Here is a 20,070-nt window from a genome sequence, read left to right on the forward strand (position 1 = left end):
CTGCCAAAACTCATGACAGATGAAGTAGAAGCCTAATGTCTATACTGTGCAAAACCTAGGGGGAAAAAAGCATTTCTTTCTAGATAGGAAAAATGCATGGCAACCTCACCATTGCAGTCAAGATTTAACAGAAAGAGAGTCCAGGGATGAACAGGAACAGATGGGATATATTTAGACTTCTTTCCCTTTGACAGACTTATAATAAAGGTACCTGAGCTAAGATAAACCTTCATCTTTGTTCAACTTACAAATTGCTGTTAATAGTTTTTCATAATTTGAATGTAATCCTAATTGTTGCAGGCTTCAGTGGAAATAGTTACATGTGGATGCCGGATAAAAACAGCCTGGCACTAGGCAATGGAATTTGTGCCAGACTGATTCTGTAAGACATGACATCTACCTCTGGGTATTCAAAGTATTGATGATTATTAATTGTGATCTATAATCTTAGAATCATACAGAGATCTGTGATGCCATTAATTGATGTCTGCTTTTCAGAATAGTTCTTAATATCCTGTAACCATTTTGACCTTCAAATTTCCCTCCAGAGGAAAAGAAGAAATTTAGATAATTTGATTCATAAAGGAGAAGCTTTAAATTTCAATTTAATTTAAAAGTAACCAATTGAGGGAAGAATATTTGAAACTGCTTTCTTCTACATTTCACACTTTATGTGAGATTGAGAAGTCAGTAGAATTCTATAGATGATGGTACAGAAGGAACCAGAGAAGGGCCATATTGCTAAAGCCATGCAAATACTCATCCAAGAAGTTAATAAATTTAGGCAGGTGGTAGTTAAATGAGAGGGTTTTTGAAGGGGAGCATGAACTGAATTGGGGAAAGAATGTTATGCCATCATAGCACTTATTGGATCTATAATATTGCTGTAATTATCAGAGAGGTAAATATAAAAATGATCTGTATAGCATAGGTCATGCCCAGTTGGTTATATGGCCTTTTACAAATTGGGCATCGGTTCCCCTCATTTAATTTGTTCATCCTTGACTCTAGCTCATAGAATATTCTATCTCATAGCAATAATCTGTGCCGAAATACCCAAGGGTGGTCTCTTCAGGACCTAATGTCTATTGAACAGTTGCTGCTCCATAACATAATCCTGACATGATCTTTCTAAGAAGGCCAGGGATTAGTAAAGATTGAAGTATTACTGTGAAGAGACACCATGACCATACTAACTCTTATAAAGGAAACCATTTAAGTGGGTCTGGCTTACAGTTTCAAAATGTGGTGGTTTGAAAGAAAATGGCCCCCAAAAGGAGTGGCACTATTGGGAGGTGTAGCTTTGTTGAAGTAGATATGGCCTTGTTGGAGGAAGTGTGTCATTGTGGGGGTGGGCTTTGAATTCTCCTATGCTCACGACATTGCCCAGTGTCACAGTCGTCTTCCGGTTGCCTGAAAGATCTATTTCTCCATCAGTATGTCTGCGAGCATGCTGCTATGTTCCCTGCCATGATGATAATGGACTGAACCTCTGAAACTGTAAGTGAGCCACCCCAGTTAAATTTTTCTTTAGAAGAGTTGCTGTGGTCATGGTATCTCTTCACAGCAATAGAAACCCTAAGACATATTGAAAGAAAATTACCCCAAAGGGAGTGGCATTATTGGGAGGTATAGCTTTGTTGGAGTAGGTATGACATTTTTGGAGGAAGTGTGTCACTGTGGAGTTGGACTCTTAGTTCTCTGATGCTCAAGATACTGCCATTATCGTACACCATTTCCTTGCTGACTTATGATCAAGATGTAGCTAGCATCATGTCTATCTGGATACCATCATACTCCCAGCCACCATGATGATGATGATGAGCTGGACCTCTGAAACCATAAGCTACCACCTCAATTAAATGTTTTCCTTTATAAGAGTCACCATGGTCACAGTGTCTCTTCATAGCAATAAAAACCCTAAGACGAAGAGGCTTAGTCCACTATTATCATGACAGGAAACATGGTGGAATGTCGATAGACATGGTGTTGGAGAAGGAGCTGATAGTTATACATCTCGATCTTCAGGAAGCAGAAAGTGTCACTAGGCATATTGAGCATATAACACCTCAAAGCCCATCCTCACAGTGACATTCTTCCTCCAACAAGGCCACACCTACACTAATAAGGACATGCCTCCAAATAGTTCTAATCCCTATGGACCAAGTATCCAGACAAATGAGTCTATGGGGGCCCTTCCTATTCAAACTACCATGGACTACCATCAGACTATCTTAATCAATGCAACAAACAATGACACAGGTCTCAATGGATCTTACTGCTGCATGCTAATAATCAATCCTGTGGTTTGAACTAGGGAAAAATTAAGAAAAAATTAACCTAATTATAAATCTTTGTGTTGATACAGAAAGCTAGCAATACTGAAGCAAAGAAAAGCATCTCCTTTAGTTTAGTCTAGGAATTACTATCAAGAAGATAAAACCATATACCATTTTAACTGTTTGTTTATCAATACAAGTCACAACTCTTCAAACATTCCTTTCATCTCCCTATGCTCATCAGTCCTAAGTTCTTCATCTTGCTACCGGCCAAAGTTAGAGCATCAACAACCCACCAAGTAGCCCACTTCTGGGGAGTCACTTTGAAACTTCCCATTGATGTAACTCTGAAACTTTATAAATATTCCTCCATAATTTCTATATCAGGAGAAATTGTCCACATTTTATGAAGTTGACATTTTTTGTTTGGTGTATTTTATAGCACTCACCTAATAAATTCAATCTTGGTTGGCAGGTAAGTTTTCTCTGGTGGTTTATGGGGAGTGGGGTAAAGTCAACACCACTGTACTTTCCTTCAGCTCTTATTGCCTTGAATATAAAATGGGTTCCTTATCCTCTGAATACCTTACCCAATTGGTCAATTTATTTATTTTTGTGGACATGTGTGGACAACTTATGGAAGTTTGTTCTCTCTTTTCACAGTTGTAGGTCCCAGAATTGAGCTTGGTTCATTGGGGTGGGTCAAGCACATCCACCCATGGTAACATCTCATTGGTGCACCTGATTGGTTTTCCATGGTTAATTATCTATCTGTGTTTCCTCAAATGCTTATAGAAGACTGTCATTTTCAAGTGCTTATGTTTACAGTGGAATATGAGTCAATTATTGGTGGTGGAGGAAGAATGGGAATATTCATTGTTCCACTCCTCTAATAAACATGTTTTGATGAAATTACCCTAAAACACAAATATCTAGTAGAATTCTCTGAGAAAGGGAACCCTGGTCACTGCCTTGGTGGTTTCATAGGCAGCAGACTTGGTTTTCTGGGAGATCATAGCTTTATGGTGGAGACCAATCTTACAATCTCAGATCCTTAGTCAAAACATCTGTTCACATAGTTCCCTCCATTGTCTCTTCTTAAAGTAAGTATCCTTTGGTCCAAACCTTTTCTGAGTTTGGATTTTGTGTCTTTCCCATCAATTCTCCAGTGATAGAATTAGGGAGAATAGCAGGAAGCATTCAATTGACTAGCGCTTTCTTCTTGTGCATTGACAAACTATCCTAAAGCCCATACCATCTACACTGAGTGAAGTTGAAATTTAACTCCAAAATTTTTATGATGAGGTAACTTAGCACATCATAAAGTCCTTCTTTCTTTGTAGGAAGGACTACTTCACAGCCTTATGACCCATGTCTGTGGAAGAGCTTAGTTAAATAGGGCCAATCTTGCATATGACATCACTCTTCATTTATCTTAATTACTGATTTATTGTTATGAAAACACACCACAGACAAAGCACCTTATAAAAGAAAGCAGTTTCAGAGGGTGAGTCATGACCATCGTTGCAGGGAACATGGCACTCAAGCTCTAGAGAAGCATTTACATCTGACTCACAAGAAGGAGGCAGAAAGAGAGCTAGATGAGTCCTGGCATGGGCTTTTGAATCCCCAAAGCCCACCCCCAAGTGACACACCTCCTCCAACAAGACCACACCTCTTAGTCCTTCCCAAAGAATCCATCAAATGAGAGCCAAACTTCCAAATATATGAGCCTTTAGGGAGGCATTCTCATTTAAACCATACAGCTGAACAAGGCACTTCTGTATTCTTAGTCTAACTTGACATGACCTAGTTTTCATTTGCTTATTTATACTTAGATGAGCCTTTTTGGTGACCAGTATCTTATTCTATAGATGAGGCAGCAAGCAAGCAGTAGAGATCTACTTGTACCAAGAGCTTCTGAGAAACCCAGATTAATACAAAGTCAAAGGTCTCTTGTTGACTCTGTGCTACCTTCACTCATATATGTCACCCTTAAGGAAAGGAAGGTTGCTTCCTTCCTCTGATAACAACAGATTCCTATGCTCTTCCACCCGAGCAACCATTTTCACTATACAGTGATGCATATGAACTGCACAGGTCACACTAATAACATCTTGCTTATAATACATACCAACAATTTTTTAAAAAATATTTATTCATGTTACGTATACCAGTACTTTGTCCACATGTACATCTGCACACTAGGAAATGACACCAGGCAGTTGTGAGCTGCCATGTGGGTGCAGGCAGGACCCTTGGAAGAGCAATGTGTGCTCTTAACCACTGAGCCATCTCTCCAGCTCACATAGCAACAATTTTACCTGAAAGTTATTTGGACCATTAGTTAGTATCAATCTTTTCCAAGTAGAATATAACCTCTGCAATGTCAAGAACCATGTTTTCTTTGCTTTTTTTTTTTTTTTTCAAGACAGGGTTTCTCTGAATAGCTTCAGGGGCTGTCCTGGAACTAGCTCAGTAGGCTGGCCTCGAACTCACAGATATCTGCCTGCCTCTGCCTCCCAAGTGCTGGGATTAAAGATGTATGCCACCACTACCCGGCCAAGAACCATGTTTTCATACAGAAAAAGCTCATGGTGCCATCGGTCGATGCTCTTTGCCTCACGGCAGACGGTCAGCAGGACATGGAAAGACCCCAGGGAAGATCTTCGGTGGGTGAATAAAGAAAGCTGCACAAATACAAAAAGAACCAGTCATTGGTAGACAATGCTTCCTAAATCATTTCTGTCACAAAAATTTATACCAAAATGTAACTCAGTGAGAAAAATAAGTAAAATGGAGTGAATTTTCATAATGCCACATAGTTTGCACTACATTTTATCCTACTCTCTTAGTATTAAAAAGCCCTCTGCAGCAATTTATAAGATGGTAGTATTACTAGGTAATAGTTTTCAGTGTTTGCGATTTTTAAATTGGCATTATTTGAGACATTTAAATGGGCTACTCTATCTCAGTCATCAAACTTCATTTCATTTTAATAGTCCCTTCTTCATAAAGCCCGAGACTCTGATTTCATGGATCTAAGACATGTCAAAGAATAATTTTCTATGTATTAAAACATGAATCTAGTACAAATATATAGTGTATAGATGTCAGAATGTTTTGAACTCATTAATGAGAAGATGAGCCAAAATGCTAAACCTTTTCAAAGGATATGAAATTTAAAGAGAAAGAAAGGAAACTGAAATAGGATTGCAATTTAAAGGACAATAAAATCTTAATCACTGATGGTTACCTTTTCCAAAGGACAAATCACTGAATCTTTCACCAGAAAAGAAACAATTTGAACTATGTCAACCTTCCCTAAGTTGACATGTAACTTTAGAGAATTTGGACCCTCATCAATAATAAATAGTAAACAAAGCAAAATTGTTTCCTCTTATTGTGACAGGGGACTCACATCCATTCATTAAGATGGTCTCCATTTGAGTAGAAAGCCCACACAAAGAACTTCTTGGTTTATTCCAGTTTTAAATAATTTAAAGGAAAACTCATCTAATATTCAGATGTAAATCTGTATATATTTGTATGTACTTATTTATGTATAAGATGTATGTGTGTGTCCATATCTATATTTACAAATTGAAACTGGGAATAACAAAATAGTTATTTTGACTTGAAGGTATTACTGTGAGTTTGGTCATTTCTCAGGGATGCCATAATACAGCACTCCAACCAAGTGTCCTGGAGAACAGAGATATCCTGTATTCTAGTTCTGGAGGGTCAAGTTCAACATCATGATACTGGAAGGACAATGGTGCCTAAAGCTGAAGGGAGGGTCTGTTCTAGTCTCTTTCCTAGCTCTTGGTGGTTGCTTGGCTTATGACAGCATAGGTTGTGTAAGTGTTTACATTGCACACTCCTTGTGTAGTTATTCATGTAGTAATGTATTATTTATGATTTATTAAAACTTAACTGAAAGCAAAGTCAGCCTCAAGCTATAGAGATCAGGCAGTAGTGATACACACCTATAATCCCAGCAGCCAGAACATAGGAGGTAGTGGTACTCACCTTTAATCTTAGGACTCAGGATTAAGAGATAGACGGATCTCTTTGAGTCCAAGGCTATCCAGATCTGCACGAGAGTGAATCAGTATAAAAGAGAATTATAGCTCACACGTTTAATCCCAACATTAGGGAAGGGAATAAGACAGAAGCAAGGTCATTCTCCAGTCACACTGAGGAGAGGCAGCAGTTTGAAACTTGGTGAAGAGCTCCTGCATGGATCAGCCCCTTTAGCCTGAGCTAGAGGTGAGAGCTAGTGGTTGGCTAATTTGCTTCTCTCATCTTCAGCTTGAACCCAAATATCTGCGTCTGGGCCATTTATTTATCATGATATACATTAATAATGCACCCTCCTTGTGTTCACAAACTAATTTTCAGCCATATTAGATTAGGGCCCACCCTAATCTATAATGACCTCAATTTGACTAATTACACCTGTAAGGACCCTATTCCCAAGAGAGGCCATTTGGGGATATTAGGGCTTAGAACTCCAACATATGACCTGGGGAGGGGGTACAATTAAATTTTTAATAACACATAAGTTTTTTTTCTTTTTTTTTACTGAGAATTTTATTCACTTTCTAACTTTTCAGGAAAAAACAATGCCAACAGTCATTTCCAAAAACATTTAGGAATGGTTCTGGAAGTCTTTATTAGTTTCTTGGGACAGCCATAGCAAATAACTGTGAACTGGAAGACTTACACAACAGAAGTCTATTCTTGTAGTCTACAAGCTTGAGGCCAACATCAAGAACTTGTTAGGGCCATGTTCCAGTTGAAGGCTCCAGGGAAGGACCTGTCCATGTTTCTCCATCTCTCCTGTCCTTATGAGGGCAGTCCTTACCATTTCCTGGCTTTCTTCTGCCTATGTCTTTACATATAATTATTTTTAACTTTGTTTTTTGACATATGGTCTTATATAGTCCAAGCTGGCCTCCAACTCTATGTAGCTGAGGATGGCCTTGAACTTCTGATCCTCCTGTTTCTGCATGTGTGTTAGAATCATAGGAGTGTATCCCTATACCTAATTTCTGCTGGAGATCAAACTCAGGGCATCATGCATACTAGGCAAGCATTCTACCAATTGAGCTACAGCCTCAATGAACTTTTTTTCACATTTTAAACACTACTTTCTTCTTAGTTATCCTAGGGATTACTAAAAATACCATGACTTATTAAGATTAATGCACATTTGATTCCAGCAAGATTAATAAGTGGTACTATACAATATAATATGTTCACTATCTCATCTCCATTTTGTGTCATTGTTTGATGTGTGTGTGTGTGTGTGTGTGTTTCATACCTAAGAATACAAGGTTGTAATAAAATTTCATAACTAATAAGGCAGCTAAGAAAAGAGCAAAGTGAGAATTCTTCATAAAATTTGTCATATTCTCCATATTATTTGTTATTTCTAGTCTCTGACTTGTTGCCCTGAACTTACATTACCGTCTTGCATGCCTTCATTCTCTACTGGAGCTTTTGCTGTCATCCACTTTCTTCATGTCATTAATCACCACATTGCATTTCTATGCTCATCTCACTTATTATGTATAGCTCTTCTTAATCACATTTAAATAAGGTAAGAAACAGAAATAAATATGCACTTAACAGTTTGAGGGTTCCTCCTTGTCTTCTGCATGTTCTCACTGGCACACGAACAGGCACATCTAGGCTACTCTCCTCGATGTACCACCATACTCCACTTAACAGCTAAGCATCAAAATCTTGATTATTGTGAAGTAGAGACCTTTGACTTGAACTTTACCACATGTGCTTCAAGGCAACTCTGTTCTATAGGGAAGATTTTTGAAGCTCTGTGTTCTTGGGAATTACCTCTCCCACCAGGGACAAACATTTAAAATCCTGAGCCAATTGTTAGGCTGAAGAGCAGGAACAACAGTCTTTGGTACTCTCTGTTGACCTTCCTTGCCATGGAATCTTCCCTAGTCTTGAGGTGAGGTAAAAGAAATCAGGGTGACAGTATTTTTTAACTGCCATATCTGGATAGGGCTTCCTGCTAATAATTTGGGACTGGATAGGACCCCCACTTTTCAGCCATGCTCACAAGGAATTTAGATTCTGCAACTCAGTAATGGGGTCTGAGAAATGCTGGGGCTGTCTCTTTCTGTGAAGTGTTGTATCTATTGATAAGAGTTTAGGAAAGGGGTGTGGTTCTGGCTATACTCACACATGTGGAGCTTCATGTCAGGGAACTAGTACCACAGCAGCCCTGCCATTCTTATATGATTTTAAGTAAATACCCTCAAATCAATGTTTCTTCCTTTACTGCAGTGGTCTCGACCTTCCTAATGCTGCAACACTTTAATACAGTTCCTTATGTGTGGTGACCCCAGTCATAAAGTTATTTTTGGTTCTACTTCATAACTGTTATGAATTGTAATGTAAATACCTGATACATAGGATATCTGCTGACCCAAAGGGGTCGTGACTCACAGCTTGAGAACCACTACTTTGCTGAAAACAATTGACACAAGTTCTCTAGAAATTATTGGGTTTAAAAGGAAATTCATTTCACTAGTTATGTTTGTTTGTTATGAGAGCAAGTCCACAAATATCTAGCTACTTTTCCTAATATTGCAATAGCTTTGGTCATTTGCTTTTAACTGCAGACTTGAACTTACATACTGTGGCTGTCAAAATTTGGAAAAGTAAATACAGTACCACTGTTGATTTTTATGACATTTTGTGATTAGAAATATTTGAAAAGTAGATAAGATGGTATGTCAGACATATTTTTTTCTCACACCCTATGAGAGGCTTGGCAGTGATTGGTAGGTAGAAAATGATCACAGGAAAATGTTTGAGAATATTTACTGTGTTTATTATATTGTGAAATGTTTGAAAATCTACCCCTTAGAGTCCAAAGCAGACACTTGTTGAAGTGGGTAGTCAAAAATGAGAGGTGGGTGCAAACCAGAGTTATCTTTTGCATCCATCCAACCACAAATATTGATCTAGTAGCAACATCTCTGATAATGGAACAGCCAGGTCTATTCATTAAAACTCCATCTCAGCTTGGGAGATCAAGGCAAAAAGAAGTCCCCTACCCATGCCATTTATTGGTCCATTTAATGCTTCAGAAGTGGTTTTCATTTTAAAATAAATTAGTAAATAAATCAGTAAGTGATCTCTTGTGGATTTGTACTCTCCTGCAAAAGTAGAGTATTTTGAGATGTTTTCCTATTTATATTTTCATTTATTAATATTCCCTGTGATATGCTTTGAAAGTGATTGTCAGTTTACAAAATGTGACATTTATAAATATTCTTTAATTACTCATTCATTTCAATCATTTAGTCAACAGATACTTACTGAGTAAATACTGGGCCAGGCTGTTCTGAATTCTACAGATACTAATGTATTGCCTTAAACTGAAAGTGTAGGAGCAGGGTATGTGTCATACTGGATACAACCATACACTGTTCAGATGATCCCCATCAGGAAAAAAAAAATCAGTCAATTGCATGAGTATCTGGGAGTGTTGGCTGCTGCTGCATCTCATAGCTACATCTCTCTCTTGAGACTGTATTCTGTCAAAGAGACCTTCCTTGTCCAAGGTTACAACACCTCTGCTAGGGCATCTTGTAACCAAATACTGGTTAAAGTGAAGCATGAAGACTTGTTATGCTTGTTTCCATTTGGAAGTGACTCTAAAGGGCTACCACAGCTTTAAAAACCCCAAAGGATTATGTGACTTTTCAGTTATGATTTAGTTACTGTGTGATTTTTTTTGTTGCTGTCCACTACTGCTCCTCCAATAGTCCACACACAGTCTCCATTTCCCACTGTTTCTTGGAAACTCAAAGTAAAATGATGGGTACCAGACATGGTCCTAGAATGTAGACACTAAATAAAATGTTTGAGCTGACTCGCTTCCTGCTCAATGGTTGAAAAACTAATTATAACTGTCACAGACCTTCAGAGAAACTTGAACCGCAAACTCCACAACTCTAGTACAAGCCTCTGATGAAGAAATAAATCATACATCATGGGGGGATTGTTGATACCTTGAGACTCTTGGAACCCAAATATAGCTGGACCTGGTGGACAGTGAAATGCCCCCCATTGTTGGAACCCAGCCCCCATGAGGTCTCTAAGAGTTGTTTTCCAGCATAACCACAGGTACCTCCTGTTTTCCTGACCTCACCCCACTGGGATCAATACCCTGTTGTGAACCCTTTGACCTGGGGTTTTTGTAAGTTTGTGTATAAGGCTGCTCCACAATAAAGGTGAGAGACATTCTCTCGGAAAAGGACCTGGAGCCTTGTGGTTCATCCAAATCTCCAGGCTTTCACCCAATACTCGGACTTAGTGGCCAAGAGCAGCAACAAATGGAGGCCTCACCGAGATCGGGAAAGAAAGAGGACCCTGAGAGATCACCCTCAGAAGGCTGGAAAGCAAGTAAGGAGTTGTGAGGGTGGATTGCAAAAGGTACTAGAAAAATAGGCACCCTCAACTCCTGAGAGAGTTGGATTGGCAAAAGGTACTAGAAAATAGGTACCTCAACTCCTAAGAGAGTTGGATTTTAAAGGCACTGGAAAATAGATACCTCAACTACAAAGAGAGTTGGATTGGATTGTAAAGGCACTGGAAAAGGGGATGCCTCAACTCCTGAGAGAGTTGGATTGTAAAAGCACTGGAAAAGGGGTGCCTCAACTCCTGAGAGAGTTGGATTGGAGGGTTACTGGAAGGGGTGCCTCAACTCCTAAGAGAGTTGGACTGCAAAGGCACTGGAAAAGGGGTGCCTCAACTCCTGAGAGAGTTGGATTGGAATAGAGATCACAGTCAATCACACAGATAAAGTTTAAAGAGACAAGGTACTGGTAAGATTTAATTTTAACTTTGGATTAAGCAATAATGCTAAGAAAATTATTAAAGAAATGCGGGAAATCTGCCACTGAGGAATCCCTCCTCCATGAGCTACCCACCAGCAGCCCGCTAACCCAGCAGCCCGTGCTTTTGTCCACTTGAGTCTGCTGTGGGCTCCAATCAGCCAGCAATGATGTGGTGTGCACAGGCTGGCTGGAGAAATTGCCTCCTGAGAAAAACTTGGGGTGCTATGCTTGGAAGAAACGGTGGTTCATCCCATGGAGCAGTAAGATATGTGGTGACCCAGAATACTCTAAGAATACTCTAAGTTCTAGAATATTCTAAGAATGAACACTCCAAGAAACCCCTGGGGATCATCAACCTAAACTTCTGTATGCAGTTGGATGTAGCCCTGACCTTCAACAAACAAGAGCTCTGAAAGAGTTTTATGTTTGATATCATTACCAATGAGCACACCTTCTACCTGGTGGCTGAGACAGAGGCAGACAGGAATAGGTGGGTCCAGAGCATCTTCCAGATCTGTGGCTTCAGTCAAACTAAAGACTGACACCCTGAGAAACCTTTCTTCAGTCAGTCAGAATCTCTGCTCTTCTTCAGCTGAATTCAGCAGCTCCAGTCAGCCCCTGCTCAGAGCAGGGTCTGCGGCAGATAGTGAGGATGTGTACACCTTCAAGGCACCCAGCAACACCCTGTGTATGGAATTTGGAGACCTCCTAGTGGAGTCAGCCATAGCTCCCCCAACACAGCACCCCAAGATACTTCTGTGGGGCAGCTCTCAACAGGGACCTCCAGTCAGTGACTACAAGTATCCAACAAGAGGTGAAGAACTGCCTGCTTCTCTGCTAAATCTCTAGAAAAGACTGTCATGGGTCAATCAGACACTGCCAGTACTGATGACAACTATGTGCCCACAAAGCCAGTTTCTGACATCCTCAGGAGCACAATGCCCCATCACTTTCCCAAGCGAGGAAGCGAGATCCAGCCACCCCCGGTCAATATCTACCTCAAGCCTGGCTGAAAAGCAAAGCCAGTATCAATGAGCTCCCTTTCAAGACACCTGTCACCAAGTCTTTGTCCACGGTCAACCACACCTTTAACTCCAGCTCCTCCCAGTACTGCGGTTCCATCTCCAATACAGACTACAGAGACAGTGAGGAGAACTATGTCCCTATGCAGAACCCAATGTCTTCATCCCCTGTATCCAGTGGCACTAACAGCCCAGCTCCAAAAAAGTACTGGCAATGTGAATTACATAGCCCTGGACTTTCAGCCGGTCTCCCAGAGCCCTCACCACAAGCCATCCACATCATCTGTTGCATCAGATGAGAAAGGAGAATATGTCCAAGTGGATAAAGAAAAGACCCAGGCCCAACAAAAGACCATACAGGAATGGACAAAGATGCGGCAGTCCTCAAGACCCTCCAAAGATGCCAAGCTATGGTAAGGATGGCCATCCCTGACACCTCCTCTCCTTTGTGACTTTTGTTCAAAAGATGTATGTATGTCCTGTATGTATGGTGTGGCCACACATGTGTGTATGAAGTGTGATTGTAAATGTGTGATTGGTAACAAAAGAATGCTATTGTGTTGTCTTTAAATAGTTAATTGCTGGGGAAGGAGCAACAGTTGTTAAAGTACACGTTACTTGGGGGGGGAATGTCTGCTTTTGTTTCCATGGAGGGTAAGAGGTGTTGATTCTTTCCAGACTGGTATGGTTTCATGGGGTAGGACCCCCTGAAGCAATGGCCCAGGTGATCTGAATATTTGTTTTCATTTAAATTTGGTTGGTTAGAAATGGTAGTGGTCACAGTCAATCACTTTTAAAAGGAAAAAGGAGGAATATGATGTAGAAATGATACTTTGTATTGGAATGGATTTTCATTTGTTGATACTAGTTAGGTTTTCTAGATATATAGATATTCTTCATACCATTCAAAGACCTATGGAATATATGGCATTTAAATGGTTTAGGGTTTTTCTTGACAGCGAGACACAACTGCTCCTGGCACACCAATTACATCTGAAAGGAAGATGGGTATCCAAGAAACTCATTATAGAGTTTGCCTTTGACATGGCAAGACCAGCCATTTTGGCAAGAAGCTACTCTTGCCTGAACTATTTAACTGTTGCTTTATAAACTGGACATGCAGGACCCACAGGAAAATGCCTAAAGGGTTCCTGCTTCATGGAGGAGTACAAACTGCCAATGCAGGACAGTTTAGAATTCCCTGCTTCATGAAAGAGTCTGCCAGATATTCTACAGGACACAGAAAAAAGATAATAGACAAACTGCCAATGCAGGTGGACAGTTTAGAATTTCCTGCTTTGCTGAGAAGTCTGCCAGACACATTGTGGCCTGTAGGCTAAAGATGGATGCCCCAAAGTTACCAAGAAACTTTGGGTGACTGTCTAGGAAGCAAGGTGTCTCTGTCAGTTCTAGAGTTTATATATTATCTTTCTATGGTCTTTGATGGAGTTGAAGATAGTTACAGTAACACACTAAGATAGAATGGTTAAAATCTTATAGTTCTTACTTGATAACTGTTTTGTTATATATAAAGAAGGGGGAGATGTTGGAACCCAGCCCCCATGGGGTCTCTAAGAGTTGTTTTCCAGCATAACCACAGGTACCTCCTATTTTCCTGATCTCACCCCACTGGGATCAATATCCTGTTGTGAATCCTTTGACCTAGGGTTTTTGTAAGTTTGTGTATAAGGCTGCTCCACAATAAAGGTGAGAGACATTCTCTCGGAAAAGGACCAGGAGTCTTGTGGTTTATCTAAATCTCCAGGCTTTCACCCAATACTCAGACTTAGTGGCCAAGAGCAGCCACACCCCATGCCTCTCTGCCATATATAAATCTCTCCATCTTGCACATGGTTGATACAGTGACAACTTTTTAAGAGACAGCATCTTGCCTCCTCAGAAGCTACCTCCACCCACCTCCTAGCTGCCAGTCCTTGATACAAGGTCAAGCCTCGGCATAAACCATCTGAGGGATTTGGGGTCTGCTAAGTAAGGGATGGGAACTAACCCTTGAGAGAAAAGGCTACCCCAGTAAACTGTGCAAGCCAGACGAGGGCTTATGAGAGCAGAATACAGGCTTAGTGTTCTAAGAAATACAAAAGGTGAGCTGGAGAGATTATTCAGTGGTTAAGAGTGTGTTTTATTCTTGCAAAAAACATGAGTTCTGCTCCCAGGACCCATGTCAGGCAGTTCATAACCTCCTGTTAACTACAGCTCCAGGGCATCTGTCAGTCTCTCACAGACTCCTCAAGTGCCTGACTCATATGCACTTACTATATACAGACTTGTCTTTGGGTTATTATCGCTGTGATGAAGCACCATAACCAAAAGCAACTTGGGAGGAAAGGGTCCACTTTATTCACAGTTTCATATCACAGTTCATTCTCAAAAGCAGAGAGGACAGGAAGTGAAGCAAGGCAGAAATCTGGAGACGGGGCTGATGCAGCTGTCATGGAGGGGTGCTGCTTACTTCCTTGCTCCACATGGCTTGTTCAGCCTGCTTTCTTATAAAACCCAAAACTACTAGTCCAGAGGTACCCCCACCCACAAGGATCTGGGCTTTCCTCCGTGAATCACTAATTAAGAAAATGCTCTACAGCTAGATCTTATGGAGCCATTTTCTCAATCGAGGTTCCCTCCTCTCTGACAACTCTAGCTTGTGTCAAGTTGACATAAACTAGCCAGTACAAGACATATATACACATATACATAATTCAAAAAATTGAAAGTAAATCTTACAGCAAAATACAAAACACATATTCGAACAACAAAGAGCTTAATATGTGAGGATCCCCCTATAATACATAATTAACACTCTGAGCAAGGGCATAACATCTGCTGGGATGTCTTCTGAAGTCTATAAGAAAGCTGTACCCAATACCAGAGCTTTTGTTTTGTTTTGTTTTGTTTTTGAGATGGGGTTTCTTTGTGTAGCCGTGGCTGTTCTGGAACACACTCTGTAAACCAGGCTGGCCTTCAACTCAAGAGGTCTGCCTGCCTGCCTCTGCCTCTTGAATGCTGGAATTAAAAGGTGTGTATCATCACTGCCTAACTGCACCAGGACTTTATTGCAGTCTTGATTTTGACCATACGGATATTCACTTTGCACTGTATGTGCCATCACACCATGCAATGCAAGAAGAGATACCCAATACAGGTATAGTCAGATTGCAGACTACAACAAGAAAGCTGTCCTGTGCCACATAAAGTGCAATTGCTAGATCTTTTCCGACAGTGGAGAAAGAAACCAAAGGTCTTAAAGAGAGAACATAGGAGAGTGAATGTATTTCTCAAGGTCTACAAATCATCCTCCTGCCATCTCTGGTAAAGACGAGTCATACCCTAAGAGAACACCACATTACCAAGCAACTAGGAAATGAGCAATGTGTTTCTGAGGACATCAGCTTCATTGCAAAGCTCAGCAGTAGCTGTTTTCTTTGGGTCATGACCACCATCATTTACTATGACTGCATTAGCAACTCTCAGCTCACAGGTATACCACATTGTGGGTGATGTGGTATCCTTGGGAACCAAGACACAGGAAAAAATGAGTTGACCTTGGTGGATAGTGGGATTAACTTGGCCTGTGCTGTTGTACCATTCAGGTCTTAGTTCTCTTAGACATTGCAACAAAGTATCACAGTATGGAACAACGGAGCTCTGGAGGCCCAAATCAAGATGTTGTGAAGGCCAAACTCCTTCTGGGGACTTCAGGGAAATATCCTTCTGGAAATTTCCAGCTACTTTTGATTGCTGGCAGTCCTTGACAGTCTTGGCTTGTGGACAAATCACTCTCTGCCTCTGACTTCAGTTATCCTTTTATTTTCCCATGTGTCTGTCTCTAAATTCTCTTTTCCTGTTTTTTTCTTTCTTTTTGTGTTGTACTATGTTTGAGTGTACATGTGTGAATTCATGTATATGTAGATGTGCATGTACTTATATGTGTGTGTACATGTGTTTGTACAGGTAGATGACAAAAGACAAACTTGGTTATAATTACTCAAGTATATCCAACATTTTTTCTTTCTTTTTAAAAAATTGTTGGTTTGAGAAAGATCTCTCACTGGTATGGAACTCATGAAGTAGACCAGGCCAGTCCCAGGAATCTGCCTGTCACAGCCTCCTTGGTGCGGGAATTCGGATGTGCTGCTACGCCCACTTATTTTATTTTTAACATGGGCCCTGGAGACTGAAGTCAATCCTTGTCCTTATACAGCATGCACTTTACATTTGAGCTATTTCCCAAACATCCCTGCCATGTTTCTTATAGAATGCTTAGCAACTGAGGTAGGGCCTACCATAACCCATATAAATTCATCTTAATAACCATCTCTGAAAATAGTGAATTTCCAAGTCTGATGACATCCAGAAGAACTAGGAGTCAGGGCCTCAGCATTTCCTTTGGGGGACCCAGTATAGCACAGAATACCCTGAGTGTCAGAACTGAGAAAAATCCCCATTTAGAATAACCTTGAACAGCGCACTAGGACATCTATTTAGGGTGTGGAAAGAGAAATAGCCCAAGCCAAAGATGTATGCACTCACATGCAGGGTTAACAATTTGGGAGAGAAAAACACAGGGGAAAGGTAGAACTCAAGTGTGGCAGTAACACAATGAGGGCTCTGAAGACAGCCTGGTTGTATCAATTTAGCAACAATTTCAAAAAGCCAACATCACTTCAAATTATGGCTGGAGAAATAGATTTGGAGAGAAAAGGGCTAATTCGCAGCACAGCATTCGGGACTTGCCAGCACTACATGTTCCTCAGGCACAATGTAAATACTAATAAATAAAGTGGTTGAAGAATCGGTATTACATTTTGTCTCCTGCTATTGGATCAACTTTGGAACTGTTCACTGAACCAGGGAAGATTGAACAAAAACTACTGTCAGTAAAGAAAGAAGAACCCAGAGAGTTTTCTGCATGTTAAAGCTCTCTTTATCTAGGCTTTTCTCTTCCTGGACCACATTAAAGTGGGGGGGGCAGTGATTTATGAGAGCTGTGCCTCAGCCTCCCCGGCCACCACCAGAATATCCCTGGGGTATGCTTCATACTTTCTCAGAGAATCCAGGTGGAACCGAAATACGAACTCAGTGGTACCCAGCTTGCTAACAGTTCTTCCCTGGCTTTCTCCATCACCCCACCTGACTTCTATTCACACCCTCCCTTGTGTTCCCTGAGATCCCTTTGCAAGCAAATGACTGTTGTAGCTTTGGTTTCAGAAGATATACAAACTAAGGCTGCAGGGTCTTAGCCCAACCAAAACAGAAGGTTGAGCTGGGTCTGAGGAAGAGTAAGTGCATGCTCACCCATTCCCCAGCCTTCAAGAATCCCAGAGATAACCAAGCATAGCAGGGAATCTAGTCAAGCAGGAACACATTTATTGTCCTAGCTAGGCAATGGTTTTAAAAGTCAGCCTATCACAAACCTAAGCTTTACGTAGCAAACACAAGCTGTTCATGCAGTGACTTCATCTAGTTCAATCTAGGCAACCAATTATCTTTTTTTCCTTTTTGTATTTAAATTAGAAACAAGCTTGTTTTAAATGCCAATCACAGTTTCCTCTCTCTCCTCTCCTCCCCAGTCCTTCACCCATCCCCTATCCCATCCCCTTTCTGCTCCCCAGGGAGGGTGATGCCTTCCATGGGGGATCTTTAAAGTCTGACATACCATTTGGAGAAGGGCCTAGACCCTCCCCTGTGGGTCTAGGCTGACAGAGCATCCTTCTATGTGAAGTGGGCTTCCAAAGTCCATTCACGTACTAGTGATAAATACTGATCCACTACCAGAGGCCCCATAGATTAGCCAGACATTCAAACTGACATCCTCGTTCAGGGGGTCTGGAACAGTCCTATGCTGGTTTCCTAGCTATCAGTCTGGGGTCCATGAGCTCCCCTTTGTTCAGGTCAGCTGTTTCTGCGGGTTTCTCCAGCCTGGTCTTGACCCCTTTGCTCATCATTCTTCCCTCTCTGCAACTGGATTCCAGAGCTCAGCTCAGTGTTTAGCTGTGGTGTCTGCTTCTGCTTCCATCAGCTATTGAATGAAGGCTCTAGGATGACATTTAAGGTAGTCATCAATCTCATTATCAGAGAGGGGCATTTAAGGTAGCCTCTCGACTATTGCTTAGATTGTTAGTTGGGGTCAACCTTGTAGATCTCTGGACATTTCCCTAGTGCCAGATTTCTCTTTAAACCTATGATTCCCTCTTTTATGGTATCTCTTTTCTTGCTCTTCTCTAGTCTTCCCCTGACTTGATCTTCTTGCTCTCTCATGTCCTCCTCTGCCCTCCCCTCCTCTTCTCCCCTTCTCTTTCTCCTAACTCCCTCTCCCCTCCCCCCATGCTCCCAATTAGCTCAGGAGATCTTGTCCCTTTCCCTTCTCCAGCTTCTCTGGAAGTGTGGATTGTAGGCTGCTAATCCTTTGCTCTATGTCTAAAATCCATATATGGGTGAGTACATACCATGTTTGTCTTTTTTGTGACTGGGTTACCTCACTCGGGATGGTTTCTTCTAGTTCTATCCATTTGCCTCCAAATTTCAAGATTCCATTGTTTTTTTTTCTGCTGAGTGGTACCCCAATGTATAAATGTACCACATTTTCTCCATTCATTCTTCAATTGAGGAGCATCTAGGTTGCTTCCAGGTTCTGGCTATTACAAATAATGCTGCTATGAACATGGTTGAGCAGATGTCCTTGTTGTATGAATGTGCATCTTTAAGTATATGCCTGAGTGAAACTGTTGGATCTTGTGGTAGACTGATTCCCATTTTCCTGAGGAACTGCCATACTGATTTCCAAAGTGGCTAGAGTGTTCAGCAGTGGAGGAGTGTTCCCCTTTCTCAACATCCTCTCCAGCATAAACTGTCATTGGTGTTTTTTTATTTTAGCCATTCTAACAGGAGTGAGACGGTATCTCAGAGTTGTTTTGATTTGCATTTCCCTGATGGCTAAAGATGTTGAACACTTTCTTATGTGTCTTTCAGCCATTTTAGATTCCTCTATTGAGAATTGTCTATTTAGTTCTGTACCCCACTTTTTAATTGGATTATTTAGTGTTTTGGTGACATCATTCTTTACAATTGCCTCATACAACATAAAATACCTTGGGGTAAAGCTAACCAAACAAGTGAAAGACCTGCATAGCATGAACTTTCAGTCTTTAAAGAGAGCAATTAAAGAAGATACCAGAAAATGGAAAGATCTCCCATGCTCTTGGATAGGTAGGATCAACAGAGCAAAAATGGCAATCTTGCCAAAAGCAATCTACAGATTCAATGCAATCCCCATCAAAATCCCTGCACAATTCTTCACAGACCTTGAAAGAACAGTTCTCAACTTTATATGGAAAAACAAAAGACCCAAGATAGCCAAAAGAACCCTGTACAATAAAGAAACTTCTGAAGGCATCACCATCACTGACTTCAAGCTCTATCATAGAGCTATAGTCCTGAAAATAGCTTGGTATTGGCACAAAAATAGACAGGTAGACCAATGGAATCAAATTGAAGACCCTAATATGGACCCACACACCTATGAACACCTGATTTTTGACAAAGAAGCTAAAGTTATATAATGGAAAAAAAGAAAGCATCTTCAACAAATGGTACTGGCATAACTGAATGCTGGCATGTAAAAGACTGCAGATAGATCCATATCTATTGCCATGCACAAAACTTGTGTCCAAATGGATCAAAGACCTCAACATAAATTCAGTGACACTGAACCTCTTAGAAGAGAAAGTAGGTGGTACCCTGGAAAGAAATGGTACAGGAGACCACTTCCTGAACATAGCACCAGTAGCACAGACACTGAGATGGACAATAAATGGACCTCCTGAAACTGAGAAGCTTCTGTTAAGCAAAGGACACAGTCAGCAAGACAAA

The sequence above is a fragment of the Cricetulus griseus genome, chromosome 4 (assembly GCF_003668045.3).
Source record: "Cricetulus griseus strain 17A/GY chromosome 4, alternate assembly CriGri-PICRH-1.0, whole genome shotgun sequence".
Lineage (NCBI taxonomy): Eukaryota > Metazoa > Chordata > Mammalia > Rodentia > Cricetidae > Cricetulus > Cricetulus griseus.